This window comes from Sminthopsis crassicaudata, chromosome 2 (genome assembly GCF_048593235.1).
Source record: "Sminthopsis crassicaudata isolate SCR6 chromosome 2, ASM4859323v1, whole genome shotgun sequence".
In the NCBI taxonomy this organism is placed as follows: domain Eukaryota; kingdom Metazoa; phylum Chordata; class Mammalia; order Dasyuromorphia; family Dasyuridae; genus Sminthopsis; species Sminthopsis crassicaudata.
In genome coordinates this window covers 362643902-362666286 of record NC_133618.1, presented here as the reverse complement: position 1 = coordinate 362666286, position 22385 = coordinate 362643902, and the positions used below count along the sequence as shown (strand labels likewise).

The 22385-nt window shown below is 33.8% G+C and overlaps 1 protein-coding gene across 4 annotated transcripts in view; it reads left to right on the top strand.

Moving 5' to 3' along the window:
* ACSL6 (acyl-CoA synthetase long chain family member 6) overlaps positions 1–22385 on the top strand; it is a 141245-nt gene that overhangs the window by 24338 nt on the left and 94522 nt on the right. Inside the window, exon 1 of one of the 4 annotated variants that reach the window (XM_074290963.1) lies at positions 13520–14719. The exons of the other annotated variants lie outside the window; for them this stretch is intronic. The gene's annotated coding sequence lies outside the window, so the exon portion shown is untranslated. Of the gene's footprint in view, positions 1–13519; positions 14720–22385 lie in introns of those variants that run through there. 4 annotated transcript variants of the gene reach the window in all.

The window sequence follows — 22385 nt, the reverse complement described above, 5'->3', positions numbered from 1 at the left end:
AAATTTATTTACAATTTAACAGATCCTAGAACATGTGGGAAAACACAGAAAGATACTGAGAGACCATTTCTGAAAAATTGTTCTAATGGGGAGAGAAGGTTGCTGGGCAACATCTGCTGGCTTTCTATTTTAACTAATTATTCTTGTTAACTAGATATGAAATACAGTTGTTTCTAATCTGCTGAAGGAATACTAGCCCTATTAGCATCCTCTAAATTTTGGTGCATGGGGGAGAGTCTGTCTCTTTGTCCAACTTATCATTTATGACAATACCATACTTTTAATCAGTGGGGACAAAGTTAAGTAAAAATAGGGGCCACAATCTATATATAAGGAATTCTGTGGGCCAAATATTGACTTAGTTTTAAAATGTAATGTTATTTATGTTTTATTTTAGTTTTGTTTTGTTAAATAGTTCTCCAATTATATTTTAATTTCAAATTATTTTTCACTCATTGCTCTAGCTCACTTGTTTCTTCAACTCCAAGTCTTATATCTTTCTTTGTATTTTTTCTCATTTGATCCCATCCTTTCATGACCACTATTCTGTTCAGGCTCTTATTATCTCTCCATTGAACTAGCATCTGTGTGTCTCTGTCTCCCCCTGTCATGCTCACTGCTTTTCTTTCCAGATAAATCTTATCCATATATAAGTATAAGGGACAGGTAGGTAGTAAAGTGGACAGAATTAGGCAAATGCATTTTCCTGAGTTCAAATCTACCTTCAGTCACTAGATGTAATCATTTAACCTTATTTGCCTCAGTTTCCTCATCTGTAAAATGACCTGGAAAAGGAAATGGCAAACCACTCTAATATCTTTGTCATGAAAACCCCAAATGGGATCATGAAGAGTTGGAGATGACTTTAAAAAAATGACTAACAAAAAATAATTAACAAAACCAAAAATGACCATACATTACTGCCTCGAAACAACTTTTCTATGTACATTCAGCTTAACTCAAACATTAGTCTGCCTGGGATAGGACCTGTGTATTACTCACACAGGGTTCAGAGCAGGTGCTCAATTAAATCTTGGTGATTGCAAAAGAACATTTGTAGAGCTTGGAAGTCTCCAGTGATTGCATGATGAATATTCTTCCCCCTTCAAATGTCCTCAGGCAACCCAAATCTTTTTAGGTAACTAGACTCTTATATCTGAAGCCAGAACATTGACATCTCTGTGACATCCATGTCCACAACGGAAGAAGGGCTCACATGGCATCTAAAGCACTTGGCTTTGCTAGTAGAGATGTCCTAGCCAAGAGAATAGGGAGCTCTTCTTGAATGTCATTTAATATGGTGCTTGGCAAAGCCTTCCACCCAGATATGAATGTTGGTTGTATGCACAGAAAGCAATTGTTAAGACATTATTCTTGTCAGTCTACAGAAGGGCTTCCTAGGTACTGTACAAATCTTGTTCTATGCCCTGCCCCCAATCTCCTTTTTAAGTGCTTTGACAAATGTTATAAGCACATAGAGATATGAGTACAACAAAGAAGCAGCAAAATCACAAGCTAAGTCATATGTTAATATTTCAATAGTCTGTGATTTTGTAGGATCACAGGATTAAAAAATGGAAGGGATCAATTCCTTAATTTTAAAGATAAGAAGTCTGAATCCTCGATAATTGGAATAGCATGCTTATAGTCACAGAGGCAATGCAACAAAGATGGAATTGGAATCTAGATGTTCTAGACTCCAAATCTAGGGTTTGTTATATAGTACCTTACTACATTATTACTGATTTCATTAATGTTAATTTTCCCTCCACTGACATGGCGAGATCATAATCCCTCTGGGATTGAGCCTGAGTGAATGAATGAAAAGGCATTTATTAATAACTTACTATGTGTGAAATACTATGCTAAGCACTAGGGATGCAAATAGGGGAAAATAATACAATCCTTAACCTTAAGGAGTTCACATTTTAATGTTGTAGACAGCACATATAATCAGTATTATATATATGTATATGTATGTATGTATATATACACACACACACATATATATGTCACTATGATATATGTGTGTCATTATGACAAAAATAAATAATAGCTAGTATTTACATAGAGCTTTAAAAATTTACAAAAATATCTTACAATTAATTATCCTATCTTGTTCATTACTACAATAATCTTAGGAAGATAGACACAACTAATAAGTATCTGAGGCTGGATTTTACCTCGGGTTTTCCTTGCTCCCAAGAGTACTATACACTGAACTAGCTGCAGAAATTAATCATCCACTAGCTATCCACTGGATAGAGTGCCAAGTCTGGAGTCAGGAATATTCCTGAGTCAAAATCTGACCTAAGACATTAACTCTAGGCAAGTCACTTCAACTACTGCCTGCCTCAGGTTCCTCATAAAATGAGCAAGAAAAGAAAATTACAATCAATTCCAATATTTATACCAAGAAAATTCCAAATATCACAAAGGGTCACACATGACTGAAATGATTGAACAAGAAGAAGACAAATTTCTGGTAGCTAAACTTTTAAAACTTAGCTGGGATGATTCTTAGACAACACACACAGGGTTAATCACTTTTCCAACTTGCTAGGATTTTCAACAGGTAGTCTTAAATAACTAAGGCTAGCTACCAAAATATGGCAAGATACTGTACCATAGGCCATGGACATAAAAAAAAAAAATCAAAGAAATAAATTATATACATTTTGTAGAATTTAAAGCTAGAACTTATGTTAATAATAATCTACCGCAAGTCCTTTCTTTGACAAATGAGAAAATTGAGGCCCAATTTTTCATGTATTTATTTAAAAATTAAATAGAAAATAGCAAAAAAAAATGAAGAAAAGAAAAATACAGAAAAAGAAAAAAATTTTCATGTACACAGCAAAACTAGAGAAGATTTAAAATATGTAACAATAAATTTTCATCTCAAGAAAGTATATAAAATAATAGAATAATTTTATATGCTTTCTTGAAATGAAAATTCAGAACAGAAGTAGTCAGAATTTTCCATCTTTGCTTCTTCATAAATTTTTTTGTATTTTGCTATGCACTTTTAATTTTATTTTATTCATTTTCCCCCTTTCTTTCCTCTCTACTCCCCTCCCTGAGGCCCTATTTACAAATGGTTTATAAATCAGTTGTTTGTAATTTGAAACACATTTCTCATAAAAATGGAATACTACATAATGAACAGGTTGCCATATAAACTTATTGTACATTTATATTTTTAAATTTTGGATTAAATTTTTTGTATTATTTCTATTAAATATTTGTATATTTAAAAATAGAAAAAAAAAGTCATGCCCCACCTTTCCTCTTTGACATTGGCACATCCCTCTAGGAAGCATGCCAGTCACTGTGTTCATATAGACAGGACATTTTCCAGTCTATCAATCATTTATCAAGTATTTATTAAGTGCCTAATATGTTCCTGGTACTATGATGGTAGCTAGACATACAGACAAAAATAAAACAGGAATTTATATCCTATCAGTGTTCTAAGTCATAACTAAGGATATCAATATTCATAATTTAGGGGGATTTCTATATATTATGCAAGCAAAGAGAGAAAAGTCTTTTGTGGGCAATCTCTTCCAAGTCCTAAAAATGATCCTTCAAAAGGCTATACATATATAGCTAAAAGGGACTAATCCCTTTACCTAATCTTTGTCTTTTGAGGTCCAGAAATGTGAAATGACTTATCTATAGTCCTGTAGAAAACAGGGGATAAAACCAGGTTTCAACCTTGTTCTTGGTTCATTACCCTTAGGTTCATCAAACCTAGGTTTCAGACAATTGGTAAACTATTATGAATATTCCCCAATCTACTGCTACAGTATATTCTTTTTGTAAAGCAAATTACTCTCCCTACAAAACGAACACAAATTTTAAAATAAATGAAATTGGCTCATCATTATTTAGACATCAATTTTTGCTCATTATCAATAAAGAGAAGATGTCTGCTATGTTGTAAACTCATACTGTAATGGAATTAAAACATTAGTTTGGAACTAGGAGAGGATTCCCTGGAGATATATATATAGATATAGATAGATAGATAGATAGATAGATAGATAGATAGATAGATAGATAGATAGATAGATAGATATGATTGTATTAAGTATTAAAAGAAAGTATTAAGAAAATGGCTTGAGTGGGTTTTATGGATTTCTTTGGCAGTCCTGATATTTCATAGATCAGAATTTTTCCAAACTCCGTTCTTCAGAATTTGTTTGACAGAGGAGAGTCCTATAATAAATATTTCACAAAAAGAGATGGACCTTAGATGTTTGATGAAATTATTAAACTTTCACATTTTGTTAGGATGTTAAAATTTGTTTGTTAAAGTTTTATTTCTAAATATACATCCTTCACTTTCTATGATTATATTGCAGACTCACCTCTGCTTTCCCGAGAAGCATTTCTTCCAAGAGTAATAAAGGATCAAGTCCCAAAGCAAGCAGAATAAATTGCTACTACTATTAGGCAGAAAATGTATCACATTTGTTTTGTCATGGCCTTGTTAAGTTGCAACTTGACCACAAAAGAATTTTGTTACTCCTCCACAATCTGCATTCCCAACCTTCCTAACTACTGGTAACCCCTCCTTACTGTTTATAAAGCATTTTTATACATACTATCTCTCATCTTAGAATCTCACAGCCCTGTGAATGAAGCAGAATGAAGCTCTTCCCATTTCACAGGTGAGGAAATTTAGGATCAGAGACTTGCTGCATAACTAATTAGTAGAAGAACTGTCATTCAGACACAGGTCTCCTGGTTACAGGTCCTGTACCCTGTCCTCTCTCCTCTCTTTACTTTTTGAATCTCTATCTGTTCTTTAAAATTCATCTCAAATGTTCATCTCCTCCGTGAAATCTTCTTCATTCCCCTCTTCTATTCTTTAACCTTTCATTTATGTCATCTTCAAAATGATAGGTGTTGATTGATAGGAATTTGAGGTCTGTCTGAGCTCTTAAATCTATGACTATGAAGTTCCATGAGTTCAAGAAGTTTGAAATCCCCTATTTTAGGAATCTTTGCCTAAACTAGGCTAAAATTGAAAAAAATGGTAATGTGGGAGGATTTACAATCCCTGGAACAAGGAAAGGAAAAGAAATCCAAAAACTGTTTTTAAAATCTGAGCCTATAAAAGAACAGGGCATTCACAGTCTCCTTTCCTATATCAATTTCCAAGTGTCACCCATCTATCATAAATCTACAGTGTTGGATTCTGCCTTGACACAGAAAGTTACCTCCTGGGGATAATTAACTTTATTCACTTTATAGTCACTAGATAGCCTTCTGAAAACATTTTCTCTTTTGAGAGGCATAATATTAGAGTGTCACACACAAAAATGAACAGTCATGAAATTACTTTCAAAATTATAAGAGCTAACATTTATATAATACTTTATAGTTTTCAAAGTGCTTCATATGTTTTTTTCTTACTTGAACCTCATAGATACCATATCAGTTTCTATTAGTCTCAGATCACATCAGAGAATTCTAGGGCCTAGAAAGTATCTCAGTGGTTTTCTAGTCCAATAATTATTCATAATAATAATATTTCTATAGTGCCTATTACATGCCAGTCACTGTGCTTTAGAATTACATATAATATGTACATATTGTATATGTATATCATACTTTATAAATATCACATCATTTGATGCTCACAACAACTCTGGAAGTAGGTGCTATTATTAACCCCATTTTACAGATGAGGAAACTGAGGTAAATAGAACTTACATAATTAGCTCAGGATCACATAGCTAATAAATGTCTGAGACAAAATCACTGAGGTTTTCATGACTTAAAGTCCAGTGTTCTCTTCCCTGAAACCACCCCAGATGTTCTTATTTCATTCTTGTTAAGTTGAATTTGTGATAAACCCAAGTGTGAGACTTTTCATTTTTCTTTATTATATTTCCTTTTATCAGATTTGTCCCAGTGTTGCAACTTTGAATCCTGACTCTATTATCCAATCTTTATCCCTTCCAGCTGTATATTTTATGAAAATGTTTGTAATTATGGAATGTATCTCTTTATTCAAGTGACTAATAACAATATTAAATAATTCAGGACCAACCAAAAATTCCTAGGGCATTCCATTGGAGATTTCCTTCCAAACTGGCCTTATACAACTAACTGGACACAGTCATTCAGCCATATCTGGAATTCATCTAATTATTCTTTTAGCTCACATCTTTCTTTTTACCAAAGTGGCAGGAAAGAATTTATTAGGTATTTTTAGAAAGCATAAAATCCAATAAAATGTAAAATCTTTAAAGGCTAAGATTTTCATTTTTACTTTTGTATCCCCAATGACTGTCATAATACCTGGAACAAATAAGTGCTTGCTAATTATTTTACTAAAAACCTGTTTGCTCCAATTGCCTCATTCTACCAATAAACTGTCAAAAAGAAAAGGAAATAGAGCATTCCTAGCATGATCTATCTTTTCTTATTCTTTATTAAAGTTTTTTTTAATTTTTCAAAACATACATGGACAATTCTTCAATATTAGCACTTGCAAAACCTTATATTCCAATTTTCCCCTCCTTCCTCCCTCCCTTCCTCTGGATGGCAAGTAGTTCAATATATGTTAAACATGTTAAATCTGATATATGCATATATATTTATATAATTATCTCACCACATAAGAAAAATCAAATCAAACGAGAAAAAATGAGAAGCAAAATATAATGCAAGCAAGCAATAACAAAAAGAATGACAATGCTATGTTGTGAACCACACTCAGTTCCTGCAGTCCTCTCTCTGAGTGTAAATGGCTTTTTTCATCATCAAACTATTGAAACTGGTCTGAATCATCTCATTGTTGAAGAGAGCCATGTCCTTCAGAAATGATCATCATATAATCTTGTTGCTGCTATGTATAATGATCTCCTGGTTCTGTTCATTTCACTTAGAATCAGTTCATATAAGTCTATCCAGGCCTCTCTAAAATCATCCTGCTGATCATTTCTTACAGAATAATATCTATAATATTCATATACCATAACTTATTCAGCCATTCTCCAATTGATGGGCATCCATTCAATTTCCAGTTTCTTGCCACTACAAAAAGGGCTGCCACAAACATTTTTGCACATGTGGGTCCCTTTCCCTCCTTTGGGATCTCTTTGGGATATAAGTCCAGTAGAAACACTGTTGGGTCAAAGGGTATAAACAGTTTGACAACTCTATGGGCATAGTTCCAAATTGCTCTCCAAAATGGTTGGATCCATTTACGGCTCTACCAACAATATATTGTCCCAGTTTTCCCATATCCCCTCCTACAGTACCTTTTCCTGTCATCTTAGCCATTCTTTTTTTATTATTACTATAGCTTTTTATTTACAAAACATATGCATGGGTAATTTTTCAATATTGACTTTTGCAAAACCTTCTGTTCCAACTTTTCCCCTCTTTCCCTCCACCCCCTCACCTAGATGGCAGGTAGTCCAATACATGTGAAATATGTTAAAATATATGTTAAATCTAATATATGTATACATATTTATACCGTTATCTTGCTGCACAAGAAAACTTGGATCTAGAAAGAAAAAAAAACCTGAGAAGGAAAACAAAAATGCAAGTACACAATAACAGAAAGAGTGGAAATGCTATGTTGTGGTCCACACTCACTTCCCATAGTTCTCTCTCTAGGTATAGCTGATTCTCTTCATTATTGAACAATTGGAACTGGTTTGAATCATCTCATTGTTGAAGAGAGCCACATCCATCCAAGTTGACGTGAATGATCTATTCTTGATAAACAAAGAAGTCTGATTTATTAAGCATTTCTAGGACAAGAAGTTCATTTGACTGAATCGAAGGAGCTGTGTGGCTTGACATCCATGGGTTATGGGCTCCAGATATCTCTGGCCCCAGGTATCATAACCTGGAGGCAATATAGCTAGAGGTCTTCCTTGCCCTTTTTCCCTCCTTTACCTTCCCATGATGAGTAAGGTACAACTAAGCAGAACAATACTTGCATTTCCTCATCCCAGGAAAAAGAAAGGAAAAATTGAATGAGAAAAAACGCTGGGTTTAGGCTAGCTATGTGTTTGGAATTACATTCCAAAATCAAACCTGGATGTTCCTCACCACTGATCTCTTGAGATTCATCTCTTCAGATTTTTTCCCTACTTAGAGAAGGGATGCCATAAAAGTGTTCAATCTTGACTTAAAGGGCCCTTAGAGGACCTTAGGTCACCCTGCCTCTCAGCACATGAAATATACATCTCTCTAGCCGTTATCCATCCACTCTCTCCATAACATCCCTGATAAATCCATCCTTGACTTGAACACTTTCAGTGAAAAGGAGCTCATCATCTCTAACTATACAACTGAAGAGACAGCCTGTTCAAGTATAGGAAAAAGTCAAGTTGCTTTATATTTTCTTTCTATGCATTGCCACTTTATATATTCACATGTTGTTTCCACATAGTAGAGTTAAGTTCCTTTAAGGTAAGGGATCTTTCTTTTTTTTTGTCTTTGTATTCTCAATACCTAGAAATAAGTCAGTAAACTAGCATTAAGTACTTATTATAAGTATTGTGACTTTTTTTGTATCTATTCCTATGATGATATAGATTTGGATGTTTTGGAGCTGGATAATATAAAATTATGTGTATTATTTTATTTTTGTCTTATCTTTTTAAATAGCATTGTACTTTTCCAATTATATATAAAAATAATTTTTAGCATTTATTTTTACAATATTTTGAGTTCAAGATTGTCTTCCTCCTTCCCCCTTCCTTATTCCTAAAATGGCGAGCTATTTGATATAGATTATATGTATGCTTCATGTTAAATCCTTACTAATTGATAAATAAATAAATGATAGTCCTAGAGTTATGAAGTTTTTCCTTATATAAATCTTTTTCCCCTCTGAGGCTGGGGTTAAGTGACTTGCCCAGGGTCACACAGCTAGGAAGTGTTAAGGGTCTGAGATGAGATTTGGACTCAGGTCCTCTTGAATTCAAGGCTGGTGCTCTATCCACTGCACCACCTAGCTGCCCCCCCTTTTTTTAAATAGTTTTTATTTACCAGATATTTGCATGTGTAATTTTATAACATTGACAATTGCCAGACCATTTGTTCCAATTTTTCCCCTCCTTCTCCCCTCTCCCAGATCAATACATATTAAATATGTTAGAGTATAAATTAAATACAATATATGTATACATGAACAAACAGTTGTTTTGCTGAACAAAAAGAATTGGACTTTGAAATAGTAGCCTGTGAAGGAAATCAAAAATGCAGACAGACAAAATTAGAGGGATTGGAAATTCTATGTAGTGATTCATAGTCATCTCCCAGAGTTCTTTTGCAGATTATAGCTGGTTCAGTTCATTTCCCTTATATAAATCTAAAATCAGCCTCTGCAGCTTCCTAACTGTGTTTCAGGGAGTCACACAGCCAAACTTCCTTTTCCTTTTGGTTAAGTTTGGTTAAAATACATTTGAGACACAGGTCTAGTTCAACATGTAATAATAATAATAATAACTAACACATATAAAGTACCCTATGTTAGGTACTGTGTTCAGTACTTTCCAATTATATTTTATTTGATACTCACAATAATGTTGAGTAGTATATGCTATTTTATAAGGGAGAAAATTAAAGTTGTATAGTTTCCCAGGATCACATAGCTAGAAAATGTCTGTATTTGAACTTGAGTTTTCCTAATTCCAATCCTAATTATTCTAACTTACTGTATTATATTCCTGTGCTAGCATAGAGTAATGAATAAAGTGCTATCTTAGAGCCAGAATCAAATCTTTCCGTTTGTGATCAACTGTCTTGTGCCCAAGGACATGTCACTTAACTGTTAATGAATCTCAGTTTCTATATTAATGAAACAGAGATGAGAATAAGATCTGTAGTACTTACCTCACAGGATTGTAGTGAGGTTAAAATGGAATATTATATGTAATGTTTTTTGCCAAATTCAATGTGTTATCTAAATATCAGTTATTTGTAATGATTTTAATATTGGACTAAGGATCCTACGGCTGAGGGGAGCTCATAAATAGCCAAGCCCTAGGGACATTGCAGGTGCTCTTAATTTCCAAATGTGATTTTGAGAGGCGTTAATTCCATTAGTGTTTCATTACAAAAGATCAGAAGTGACTATGTTATTCTACAAACAGTGAAGTTTTTTTTTTTGTTTTGTTTTGTTTTACAAAATAGTCTTTTCTATCAGATGAATGGACAGAGGGGAGTAAATTTTTGAAGAGGCCACACTAGGTTGGAGCCAAAACTGCATTCAGTTTTGTTTTTTTTAAACATAAATGGAGGTGCCAAACTTTTTACATGTTGCAAAAATGAGTGTTTCCATGAATGACAACTGACCCACAAAATAATTTTTACTTCTTTATTTCTTGGTCCAGAGCTATGACTTTCTGAGCACAGTGGAAAATCCCTACAGTTGATATAGATCTGCAACTTAGCTGTAATTTGTAGGTTTTTTAAATATTTTTTTTTATTTTTCCAAATACAGGCAAAGTTTTCAGCATTCACCTCTGTAAAACTTTGTGCTCCAAATTTTCTTCCCTTCTTCCCCTCCATTCTCTCCTATAGACAATCCAATATAAGTTAAGCATGTGCCATTCTTTTAAACATATTTTCATACTCATCATGTTACACAAGAAAAATCAGATCAAAAGGTGAAAGAAGAGGCAGCTAGATAGTGCAGTTAGCCCTGAAGTCAGGAGGACTTGAGTTCAAATGTGGCCACTGTGTGACCCTGGGCAAGTCACTTCATCCCATTTGCCTCAGCAAAACAAAGAAACAAAAAAAAAAAAAATGAGAAAAAAAAACAGGCAAACAACTAACAACAGCAACAAAAAATGAAAATGCTATGCTTGGATCCTCATTCAGTCTCCATAATTCTCTCTCTGGATGTAGATGGCTCCTTTCCTCATAAGTCTATTGAAATTACCATGAATCACCTCATTGTTGAAAAGACCCAAGTCTATTACAACTGATCATCATATAATCTTGTTGTTGCAGTTTACAACGTTCTCTTGTTTCTACTCACTTTACTCAGCATCAGTTCATGCAAGTCTTTCCAGGTTTTTCTGAAGTTATCTGTTCATCATTTCTTACAGAACAACAATATTCCATTACATTCATATACCACAACTTAGTCAGCCGTTCCCCAATTGATGAGCATCCATTCAGTTTCCAGTTCCTTGCCACTACAAAAAGGGCTGCTACAAACATTTTTGCACATGTGGGTTCTTTTCCTTTGTTTATGATCTCTTTGGGCTACAGAACTGCTAGAGAGACTACTGGAACTTTTAAGCATAGTTCCAAATTGCTCTCCAGAATAGTTGGATCAATTCACAACTGTACCAACAATGCATTAGTGTTTCAGTTTTCCCATAACCCCTCCAACATTTATCATTATTTTTTCCTATCATCTTAGCTAATCTGATAGCTGTGAAGTGTCACCTCAGAGCTGTCTTAATGTACATTTCTCTAATAAGTAGTGATTTAGAGCATTTTTCGTATGAGTAGAAATGGCTTTAATTTTTTCTGCTGGTAAAATGGAATATAGTTCAGGACGGAGTCAAATAAAAAGGTATAATTTAAGACAATAAAAATTCTACTCCTAGTGAAGGGATGATCACATCAGAATGGAACTGATCTTGAAGAAGCCATTTACTCGTGGTGTCTCCTACTCTCTTGTAAGCTCCCCTGGATTCAGTTATCTGAAACAACTCATTATCTTTCTCTCTAGACTCCTTCTTCTGAACTTCCCAATTATGATCTAGGAGCCCATCATCATCCTGTTTACCAGGTTCACAACCTCAGTGTCATCTTCAAGTCTTTACTCTCATTTATCCCATATATCTTTGTTGGTATATCTTTCAGCATAATTTAAGATCACAATAGCTTTTGTGGCTGTCATATCCCAATATTTACTTATATTTGGATTTCATTAACACCCCTAAATCCTTTTTTCAGATGAATTTCTCTCAAGTCATGTCTCCTTAATCTTTTACTTGTGCTGCTGGTATTCTGAACCCAGCTTTAGAACTTCTTAACTTATCCCTATTCAATTTCAAATTAGTGGATCTAGCACAACATTTTAACCTTTCCAAATTTTTTTGATCTCTGACTCCATCATGTAAAGAGTTAGCTATTCTTTTAATGTTATGAGATCTACAAATTTGAAAACTTTGACATCTATGTTTTTTTTAATTACCCCATATATCTAATCAATTGCCAAATCTTGCCGTCTTTACTTCCACAGCATTTCTTAAGTGTATCCCTTCCTTCTATTCACACAGCCTCTACCCAGGTTGAGAATCTCATTACCTTTAACTTTGACTATTACAATTGTCTATTAACAGGACACCCAGCTTCCAGTCTTTTTCTATTGTGATCCATTTACATGGTTGCCAAAGTGATTTTCCTAAAATATAAGTCTGATCATGTTGTGTAGTCCCCTACTCAATAAACTCTAATGACCTCCAGTTGTTTCTAGGGTACAATGAAAATTCCCAGATTTATTATTTAAAGTTCTTAACAAGCTGACCCCTATTTTTCCAGTCTTCTTACACATTATTTTCCTTCATGTGTAATATAGTCAGGTCATACTGATCTACTTACTGTTCCTTACATACACGGCTTTATTTCCATTCTACATGCCTTTGTTCTGGCTGTCCTCCATGTCTATTCAATCTACCTTTGAGAACTCCCAGCTCCTTTAATATCCATTTCAAATACCACCTTTTGTAGGAGGCCTTTCCTAGTTGTCCACCTTTCCTTATTCTTTCCCTCCCCACCCCTCATTTATTAATGCTTTCTCCTTTATGGTTACCTTCCATCTGTTCTACATGTTTTTATATATGCCTATCTACATACAGGGAATATGTAAATCCTTTATGGCTGGACATTGAGGTTTGATATTATTAATCTTCCCAGTCTGCTTCTGTGTGGCCTAAATTTTTATTCCTCTAAAAAATGAGACAAATAATACTTATCTCTGGAGACCCTTGAACAACAGCCGGATAACTAATAGACAATGGGGGTGTACAGCCCTTTTGACACGATGAAGCACAAATTCACCATAGGAGGAATATTTATTTCCCTAAGGCCAAGAAATTAATGAATTTCTGCTTTAACACTGTGTAGTTTAGAAAACTCTAGTTAATTTAGTTTAAATATGCAAACATTATTCAGGTCTAATTTCTCCCCTCCTCCATCAAGTAAAGCATCAGTTTCTTTTTTTAATAGTATATTATTTTCCCAAATATATGCAAAAGATAGTTTTCAACATTCACCTTCGCAAAACCTTGTATTTCAAAATTTTCTCTCTCCCTTCCTCTCTCTCTCTTCTCCCCAAGATAGCAAGCAAGCTGATATAGATTAAACATGTGCAATTCTTCTAAACATAGTTCCATATTATCAAAGAATGATTTTCTTAACCTAGACAAATAAATCTCCTTCAGAGAGAAGGGACTGGGAAGGAGGTGGGGAGAGGTGGAAAGGTCATGGTAGATAAAGCTTGAGAATAGCTGATTTACTTGGCACTTTAGTTTGCATCTTCATAGACCCCAGTTGTCTTGAAAAATTCTAACAAAACTGCAAACTAGAGAAAATGAGGAATCAAACTCTTGTTTCATTATTACCCCCTTCATGATTAGGACTAAAAAGTTGGGTTTTAGATATTCAGAATAAAGACATTCAAACCATCACAAGTTCAATTCAACACTAGACCAAATAATATCAGAAGTATACCTGCCACTGACAGACTTTTTCTCAAATTTAGTCTGTAAACTGAAGAGTCTTGTTAAAAGTTGAAGAATCTTGGGCCTCTCCTGACACATAAGCCTTGTCTAGAATAATGGAGCAGTTTTGCTTTCTAAGCAAACTAAGGAGTTCTCTAAGCAGCTTTCTTAGATTACATTTTAATCATTCTTTGAGGAGCGAATCAATTTTGTGTAGCTCAGTTACCTGCTCATCTTCATTAATTCTGCTTCCTGTTGTATTCTGCCTCTCTCTTGTTGATGTAGAAATCATCGTGCTTCCTGCTCAGCTGAAATAGCTGGGGAAAGTCTGTTAAAATGACTCAATTGAACATTTTTGTACTCATTCATTCTTGCCAGTAGGGAGCTGTTAAATTTCCAATCTGCTTCCCAAATAAAAGTGTTAAAAAGCATTTATCATTTAGCCCCAGATGTTGCCAGCAGTGAAAGCATGCCCTTTCAAAGGAGCAGAGGAAAGAGAATGCCTGGCCCATCTGCTTAAGATAAGTCCAGCACAGCCAGGGTTACAGTCTTGGGCAGCATCAGTGAGGTCTCAAATGCAGGCTAAACTCACGTTAGCCAAGCTTAACTCCTTCCAACTGTTTGCAGATGGGGAAGAGAGCAGGGTCCTCTGTAGCCAACAGTTCTTTACTAAGAACTTTTCTGAGCCCAAATTTGAGCCAGATTTCTTCTCAACTCTGCACTGGTTGGATCATAGACAGAGGACACATTCTAAGGAGTAGCCAGTGCATCTCAGAACAGTAAGTCTGTTGCAATCGCTTTGGATTTGTACAGAGGCACTCACAGCGGCATCCAAGGGCCTTTCATTCTCAAAATGTTGTGAGCGCTCTTCCCCCTGTACAAGTGCAGCTCTCCGGCTGCTCATGAGCCTTTATAAAGAGAAGAATTGTATCTGTCCAATAACAAATTTTGATGTCTCCCTGCCCTGAGATATTTCAGAGACTGAAAAGGTAGGAGATGGTCTAACTGTTTTCTGAAGAGTGTTGCTTAAGGGTTTGTTGTTTGAGAAACAGAAGTAGCTTTGTGATGAATTAGAATGATGTTCTTAAGAAAATTGAGATGTCATAGCCTCCCACAATGCACCATAGGATTTGACTTTTCAATATGTTCTTATTGGATTCTAGGGATAATCTGAAGCTTTCTTTTTTAAATTAAATTTTATTGATTTTTTTTGTTTGTTTTTATTATACCACCGTGACCTCTGAATATTTCCCTTCCCCAATGCAGAGAGCCAATTCTTTTAACAAATGCTAAAGGAAAAAGGGGAGGAGTAGATGAGCTTAGGAACAATTCAGTAAATCTACACAACATATTACCTGATTCTGATGGTATATGCAAATTCAATACCGATAGTCCCTATCTCTGCAAAGAAAGGATAGATACATTTTCTGAGGGACTTTTGTAAATGTTTGTTATTTTTAGAAAATGTTATTTTCTTAATATCAAGAATTCCTTTCTGGAATGTATATATTTTCTCATGTGATTTTTCTCTAAGTCCAGATGGATAGTAATGGATAAGGTTGCAGTGTTTTGAACTGAGTTTTGTCAAGAGTGTCTCTAGCAGCTAGATAGAACAATGGATAGAATGCTAGGCCTGGGGTCAGAAGGATGTGAGTTTATATCCAGCCTCACATAGTAGTTATGTGACCCTGGGCAAGTCACATAATCTTGTTTACCTCAATTTCCTCATCTGTAAAATGATCTGGAGAAGGAAATAGCAAACCACTCTAAGATTTTTGCCAGGAAAACTCCAAATGGGGTCACAAATAGTTGTTCATGATTGATTAATTAAAAAACAGGAAAAAAGTCTCTAGCAGTAAAACTTTTAAGATTATTAGGGTTTTTAATTAAGTTAGAAGGTCCTTTCAATTTCTTTCTATCATTGACTGCTCCTAGGCTGCAGTTTTAAATTTATGGCAAATAAGTAAAGAATTAAAAAAAAGTTTGAAGGTTCTTGCCAAGTCAGTATCTTGAAAAAGGCTAGAAAATATGGAAATCCCTTCTGTTCTTCCTCAACTTTTTCCTAAAGCAGATTTCAACAAGCTAAGACCAGATCTAGTTGGTATTTGACCCACCAACTAAACAAGGTTTATTGAAACCTTGAAATGACCTTGTATGAGACAGTGCTCTCAAAATTGCTTGATAAACTAGGTTTTTACAATGATTTTCAGTTTTAGTTCTACCAAATCCCTCCCCTAAACTCATGAATGAACAGAATTGTCAGGCTTATTTTTTTATTTTATTATAGCGTTTTATTTACAAGACATATGCATGGGTAATTTTTCAGCTTTGACAGTTGCAAAACCTTTTGTTTCAATTTTTCCTCTCCTTCCCCCCACCCATCCCCAAGATAGCAAGTAGACAAATACATGTTAAATATGTTAAAGTGTAAATTAAATCCAATATATGTATACATGTCCACACAGCCATTTTGCTGTACAAAAAAAATTAGACTTTGAAATACAATACAATTAACCTGTGAGGGAAATAAAAAATGCAGGCAGAAAAAAATAGAGGGATTAGGAATTCTATGTAGTGGTTCACACTCATTTCCCTGAGTTCTTTCGCTGGGTGTTGCTGGTTCAATTTATTACTGTTCTATTGGAGATGATTTGTTTTATCTCATTGTTGAAGAGGGCCACGTCCATCAGAATTGATCATCATATAGTGTTGTTGTTGAAGTATATAATGATCTCCTGGTCCTACTCATTTTTCTCAATATCAGTTCATGTAAGTCTCTCCAAGCCTTTCTGAAGTCATCGTGTTGGTCATTTTTTACAGAACAGTAATATTCCATAATATTCATATGCCACAATTTATTCAGCCAATCTCCAATTGATGGGCATCCACGCAGTTTCCAGTTTCTGGCCACTACAAAGAGGGCTGCCACAAACATTCTTGCACATACAGGTCCCTTTCCCTTCTTTAAAATCTCTTTGGGATATAAGCTCAATAGTAACACTGCTGGATCAAAAGTTACGCACAGTTTGATAACTTTTTTAACATAGTTCCAAATTGCTCTACAGAATGGCTGGATGTGTTCATAGAATTGTCAGGTTTAAAGGCCTGGCTGCAAAAATTAGATGCCTGGTTTGAAAAGGTTATGTCACTTTCTTGGTTCTGAAATTTCCTGATGTTACAGTGAACCCCTTAAGAACATTAGAATTTGGAAGCTGGGATGACCCCATTCCTCTTTCTTACTGTATGAAGCAGAGCAATTAGTAATTTTACCTTTGATGCATGTTCTGGATTGCAGCTGGAAAAGGAAATGAATGAGAGTTAAGATTAGAGAACATGGAAACCATCTAAAGTTAAAGGTGAAGAGGAAGAAGAGGAACCAGTGAAAACTGGCAAAGAGATACAAGAGAGAAGAATCCAAGTCCAAGAGAGTGCCTTCTCTCTTAATACTCTCTCCCTTGGTCACTTCTCATAGGTTTAATTATCATATTTATGTAGATGACCCCAAAATTTGTATATTTAGATCTAGGAATTATATATATATATATATTGTATATTTAGATCTAGGAATTATAATTTAGATCTAGGAATGCTAGTTCCATGCTGCCAGCTTCCAGCTGCCATCTAGACATCACTATCTGAATGTCCCATTGGCATCTCAAATGCAACATGTGAAGCTCTCCTTTTTCTTTTGAGGATAATATCTTAGTCACTCAATAAACCTCTATTCTCTAAATTTCCCTTTTTCTTCTGAGGATAATATCTTTTTTGTCACTCAGTTTGCTAATTTCAGAATAATCTTTGATTGTCTTTTTTTAATCCTAGAAATGTTTAGGTGTTAATGCTTATTGATTTTATCTCTACCAAAGCTCTTTTTTCTATATCTTTTATACAACTCTCATTCCCATCACCATATTTCTTTTAGACTTTGTTATCTCTTCCCTAAAGTATTAAAATAGCCACCCAATGGGTATGCCTCTTTCTAGTCCTTTGTCTCTCTAATTTATCCCTCACATAGTTAAAAAGATAATCATCCTAAAGCACAGGTTTGACCATACTGCCCCTCTACTTAAAAACAATAATCTCCTATGGCTCCTTTGCCCCTAAGATAAAATACAAATATTTCATCTTTTTGTATCAAACCTTTCATAATCTGAATTCAACCTTCTTTTCATTACTCCTATTCACAAACTTAACACATTTTAACCAAATTGGCTAATCCCTGAACTCGATATTTTATTTCCTATCTTGGTGTAATAGCGTAAGTCATCTCCATGACTAGAATGAATTCACTCTGTTTCTTGGAATCTTTTTCTTCCTTCAAGCCTTAGCTCAATTCCTTCCTTATTTATAAAGCTTACACTTATTCCTCAGTTGTTAATGTACTTTTTAATTAATAATATTATGAATAAATAATTTAATTTTCCCAAATAATCTTGACTTTACTGACCTTATGTCCTGGGTTGTATCCTTCTAGTAGACTAGGTTATAAGCTCCTTGAGTGAATGAACTAATGAAAAAGAATTTACTAAATACTAAGCATTAGACTAAGCACAGAGATAAAAATGCTTAAAAATGAGATAATTCTGAATAGAAGGAAGAAAAGAATTAGGGTAAGAGAAGAAGAAATTATATATAGGAAAAAATAAATTAGGTTAGGAAAGAAGCAAGGAAAAAAGGAAGAAAAAATGGGGTTAGAAAATAAGAAAGAGAAGAAGGAAGGAAGGAAGGAAGGAAGGAAGGAAGGAAGGAAGGAAGGAAGGAAAGAAAGAAAAAGAAATCATGTATTAAGGACTTACCATATGCCAGGCACTTTACAAAAGTGCTAGTGATAACCAACACAAACAAAAAGGAGCCAGTTCCTGTCTTCAAACAGATTATATTCTAATGGAGGGCAGGGCTACAGAGGGTTGTGGGGAGAAACCACACACAAAAGAAAACTGAAAAAACAGAAGGGAAAATAGAAGTATACAGGCAAAGCATGATGTCAAAGCACAGAACATCAGAAGCAGAGCTAGGTATGGGAATTAAGTCTCCTGACACTATTCCAGTGCTATTCCCAAAAAATCATGCTCACGTTACTGTAAATAAAACATATATTTTCTAGAACTCAGCTTTCTGAACAGCTTTCTAATCTTACCCTTTGAACACTTTGAACTCCCAACTATACAAAAGTCCTATCACCCAAGTCAATTTCTTTTGATACCAAATAGTGTCCTTAAAGAATAGAGACATATTCTATGATATATTTTAACTTCACATCTCTTCTCTTCACCAAATAAAACATCTTTTATGCCTGTTACCTAGTGATCTTCCCACTTCCACCTTATCCTCAAAGATGCCCAAACTTAATGGTAAAATCATATTGATTTTCAATTTCAGTTCAATCAAGGCAATGAAAAATGAAAGTGATCACAATTTTATGTTTTATTTTTATATGGAGCTATTGATTTGTGTGTCAGCAGAAAGATATGGGAAAAATCGTTTGGGACTTAATTATAGGCTACTTAAATGTGGATTTGGAAGAGCTGATTTAACAGTTGCCCGTTGTAGTCCACTTGTTTGCTAAGTGCTGCTTAAATTCAAATGCCTTCATATAATTAAAGGGTTGTAACACTTAGAACCAAGTCAAGGCCAGATCCCAGCATCCCCAAATTTCATAGTTGGAAAAATATAAACAGAAGATGAAAGTACAAGGGTAGTCAATACAGAGCATAGTGCTGTTAGTGTCCAGTAAGAATTGAACTGAGATTCTAATATACTCAGAATTAGTTGGTACAGGGGATAAATCTTGAGGAAAAAAATTATTATTCTAATTAAACTGAGGAAAGAGGGGGAATGAATGATAGCAGATGAAAGAAAATATCAAATCTACCCAGCATTTAATTTGCTTCTATTTTCCTCACCAAGAGTAAATAATTTTGGAATACAAGAAACAACAAAAATGAGTAACTTTGCAATTCAATGATAATTTAATTGAAGATAAGAAAGAAAATAATTTGTTTCATACAAATTATATTCCAGTGCATTTAATGAGCTGATAGATTCTATAGCCAATTTATTCATTATCTATGAGTTTGCTACTTACTACCTGTCTTTTATCCTTTCTGAGATTCAATTTCATCATCTGTAAGATGATGGGATAGAACAAGATGCCCTTAAAGGTCCCTATTACCTTAGAAACTATGAAGAGATCCCTTGAAGAGATGTCATAGATCATATAGTTCAAATTCTTCTTCAAAAGGAATCTCCATTGTGATACAAGTTTATTATAAACATTATTAGACTCACTGGAGCTATTTTTTGAGACTTTTAAGAAAACTATATAAATGAGATGCAAATTTCAACCATTTTTTTGGAGAAATCTTCCAATATATAATGAATCTCATGAAGTGATCAAATTGGCCCAGAATATTTCCACTGAACTAGAACCATTCACCATATTTTATATAATCATAATTTCAAATAGTTCAAGTTTGAATACATATGGCTAATTCACGGTGTTCATTATTCACACAAAATAGGACTTAGCTGTAAGTTGTACCAGATGGGAACATATATCATCAGAAATAAGTATAAGTAATTAGATAATGTGACTGGCAGCCATATAAATTTGCCAGAATGTATTTTTATCTCCCTTTTCCCTTTAGGTCCTATTGTTTTAATGTTATCAAATTGTTATCAAATGTCTCCATTTTTAAAAGAAAAGAAGCAATTACACATATTATAAGTCAGAGAATTTAATTTCAATTTCAACTAAAATTCTAGAATGTGAATTATTATGGAATTGGTTTGTGAATACTAAAAAAGGAAATAGCTATCAGAGTCTATGGCCTTATGGAGGGCAGGTTTTATTCATATTTGTTCATATTTATAGGGAGATAAGAAGCAAAAGTATTCTTATAACCCCAAAATGCTAAAGGGCCACAAAGAAAATTTAAAATGATAGTGTGTCTATGGGTAATTTTGTTTGTTTTAATGTCTTAGAAGATAAAAATAGAAAAAACTATCATCAGAAGGGAAGGGAGAAGAGAAAAACTATAACAGAGGAGGCATGCTGTTTCACTTCTAGAGTCACATATATCAGGCAATTTGCCTCTTTTCTACCACCTTCTTATTTATAGAGAGGTCTGAATAAAGAAAGGTGAAAAGACTAGAGGACAGGATGAAATGAAATACACAAGAAACAGTCTTAACTGATAATGTAAATGGGATGACTTCATCCACAAAATGGAATGATTTCAGAATAGATTGAAAAATAGAATCTGATAATATATGGTTAAATAGCTAAGTGGTGCAGTGGATAGAGCACTGCCCCTGGAGTTAACTCAGGAAGACCTGAGTTAACATCTGACCTTAGGTTAACCCTATTTGCCTCAGGTCCTTATCTGCAAAATGAGCTGGAGAAGGAAATGATAAAACCTCAAATGGGGTAATTGAGAGCTAAACTCAACTGAAGTGACTCAACAACAACAATATGTGGTTTATAAAAACTGCAATTGATATAGCAAGATTCATAGAATTAAAATGAGGGACTAAAGAAAAATTTATTATCCTTCAGCTAAGCTCAAAAAGCCGAGGTATTGATCATTATTTTAAATAAGCTACAGTTAAAAAAAAAAAAAAAAGGTAAAAAGAGTTAAGCAAGAAAATTGAATTATGCTTAAAGGCACTGTAAATAATGGATCTATATCACTACAAATAACATAGCAGTTAAATATATGGAATTTACTTAAAGGGAAAAAGAGATAGTATAATAATAATGCCACTTTATATATTATAACAATGTGTCACTTTAAAACAATTCTAACCTAAAGATATATAAGAAAAAAGTTAAAGACTTGAATAGAACCTTAAACTTAAAGATAAGCTATTCAGCAATTACTAATTGGAAATTTAAAAAAATAATATACATTCTTCTCTGTTGTACAAAAATTGACCACATATTGGGGCAGAAAATATTAGAGCTAAAGGAATACTGAACACATCATTTATAGATCAAAATGCAATAAAAATTACATTCAATAAAAGGCTCTAGAGAAAATAGCTTAAAAGTGCTTAAACGAAACCAAATAGCAAAATATCAAAGAATCAGTGGGTCAAAGAACAAATTATAGAAACAGTAGAAAATTTTATTCAAAAAATGACATTAATAAGACAGCAAAACAAATTTACCGAAACTGATGGTATTCAGCTAAAATAATTTTGAGATATCTTTAAATATTTCCATCAGCAAAAGAGAGAAAAATCAATAAATATGTGATTAAAAAATTTAAATGACAGGTCAAAATTCCCAACAAAATGAGAAAGTAAAAATTCTGAAAATTTCTTTTGAAAGCACTGAATTGATAGACAAAACTAGTGATTTGTCTTTTTTAAATAAACAGTTAACCTGATTTTTAAAAGAGACAGGAAAATCATATTATTTATATAAAAGAAAACTCATAATAACTTGAAAAAAATTATGTCACTTTTTTGCCCAGTTATATTAACAAAACTTATGACTTAGAAGAAATAGAAGAATACTTGCAAAAATATATTCAATCCAGATTAACAAAAGAAAAGACTGTTTAAATGATCCAATATTGGAAGAGAAATGGAAAAAAAAATGAATGAAAACAATGAAATCCTTGAGTGAATTCTGTTAACCATTTAAAG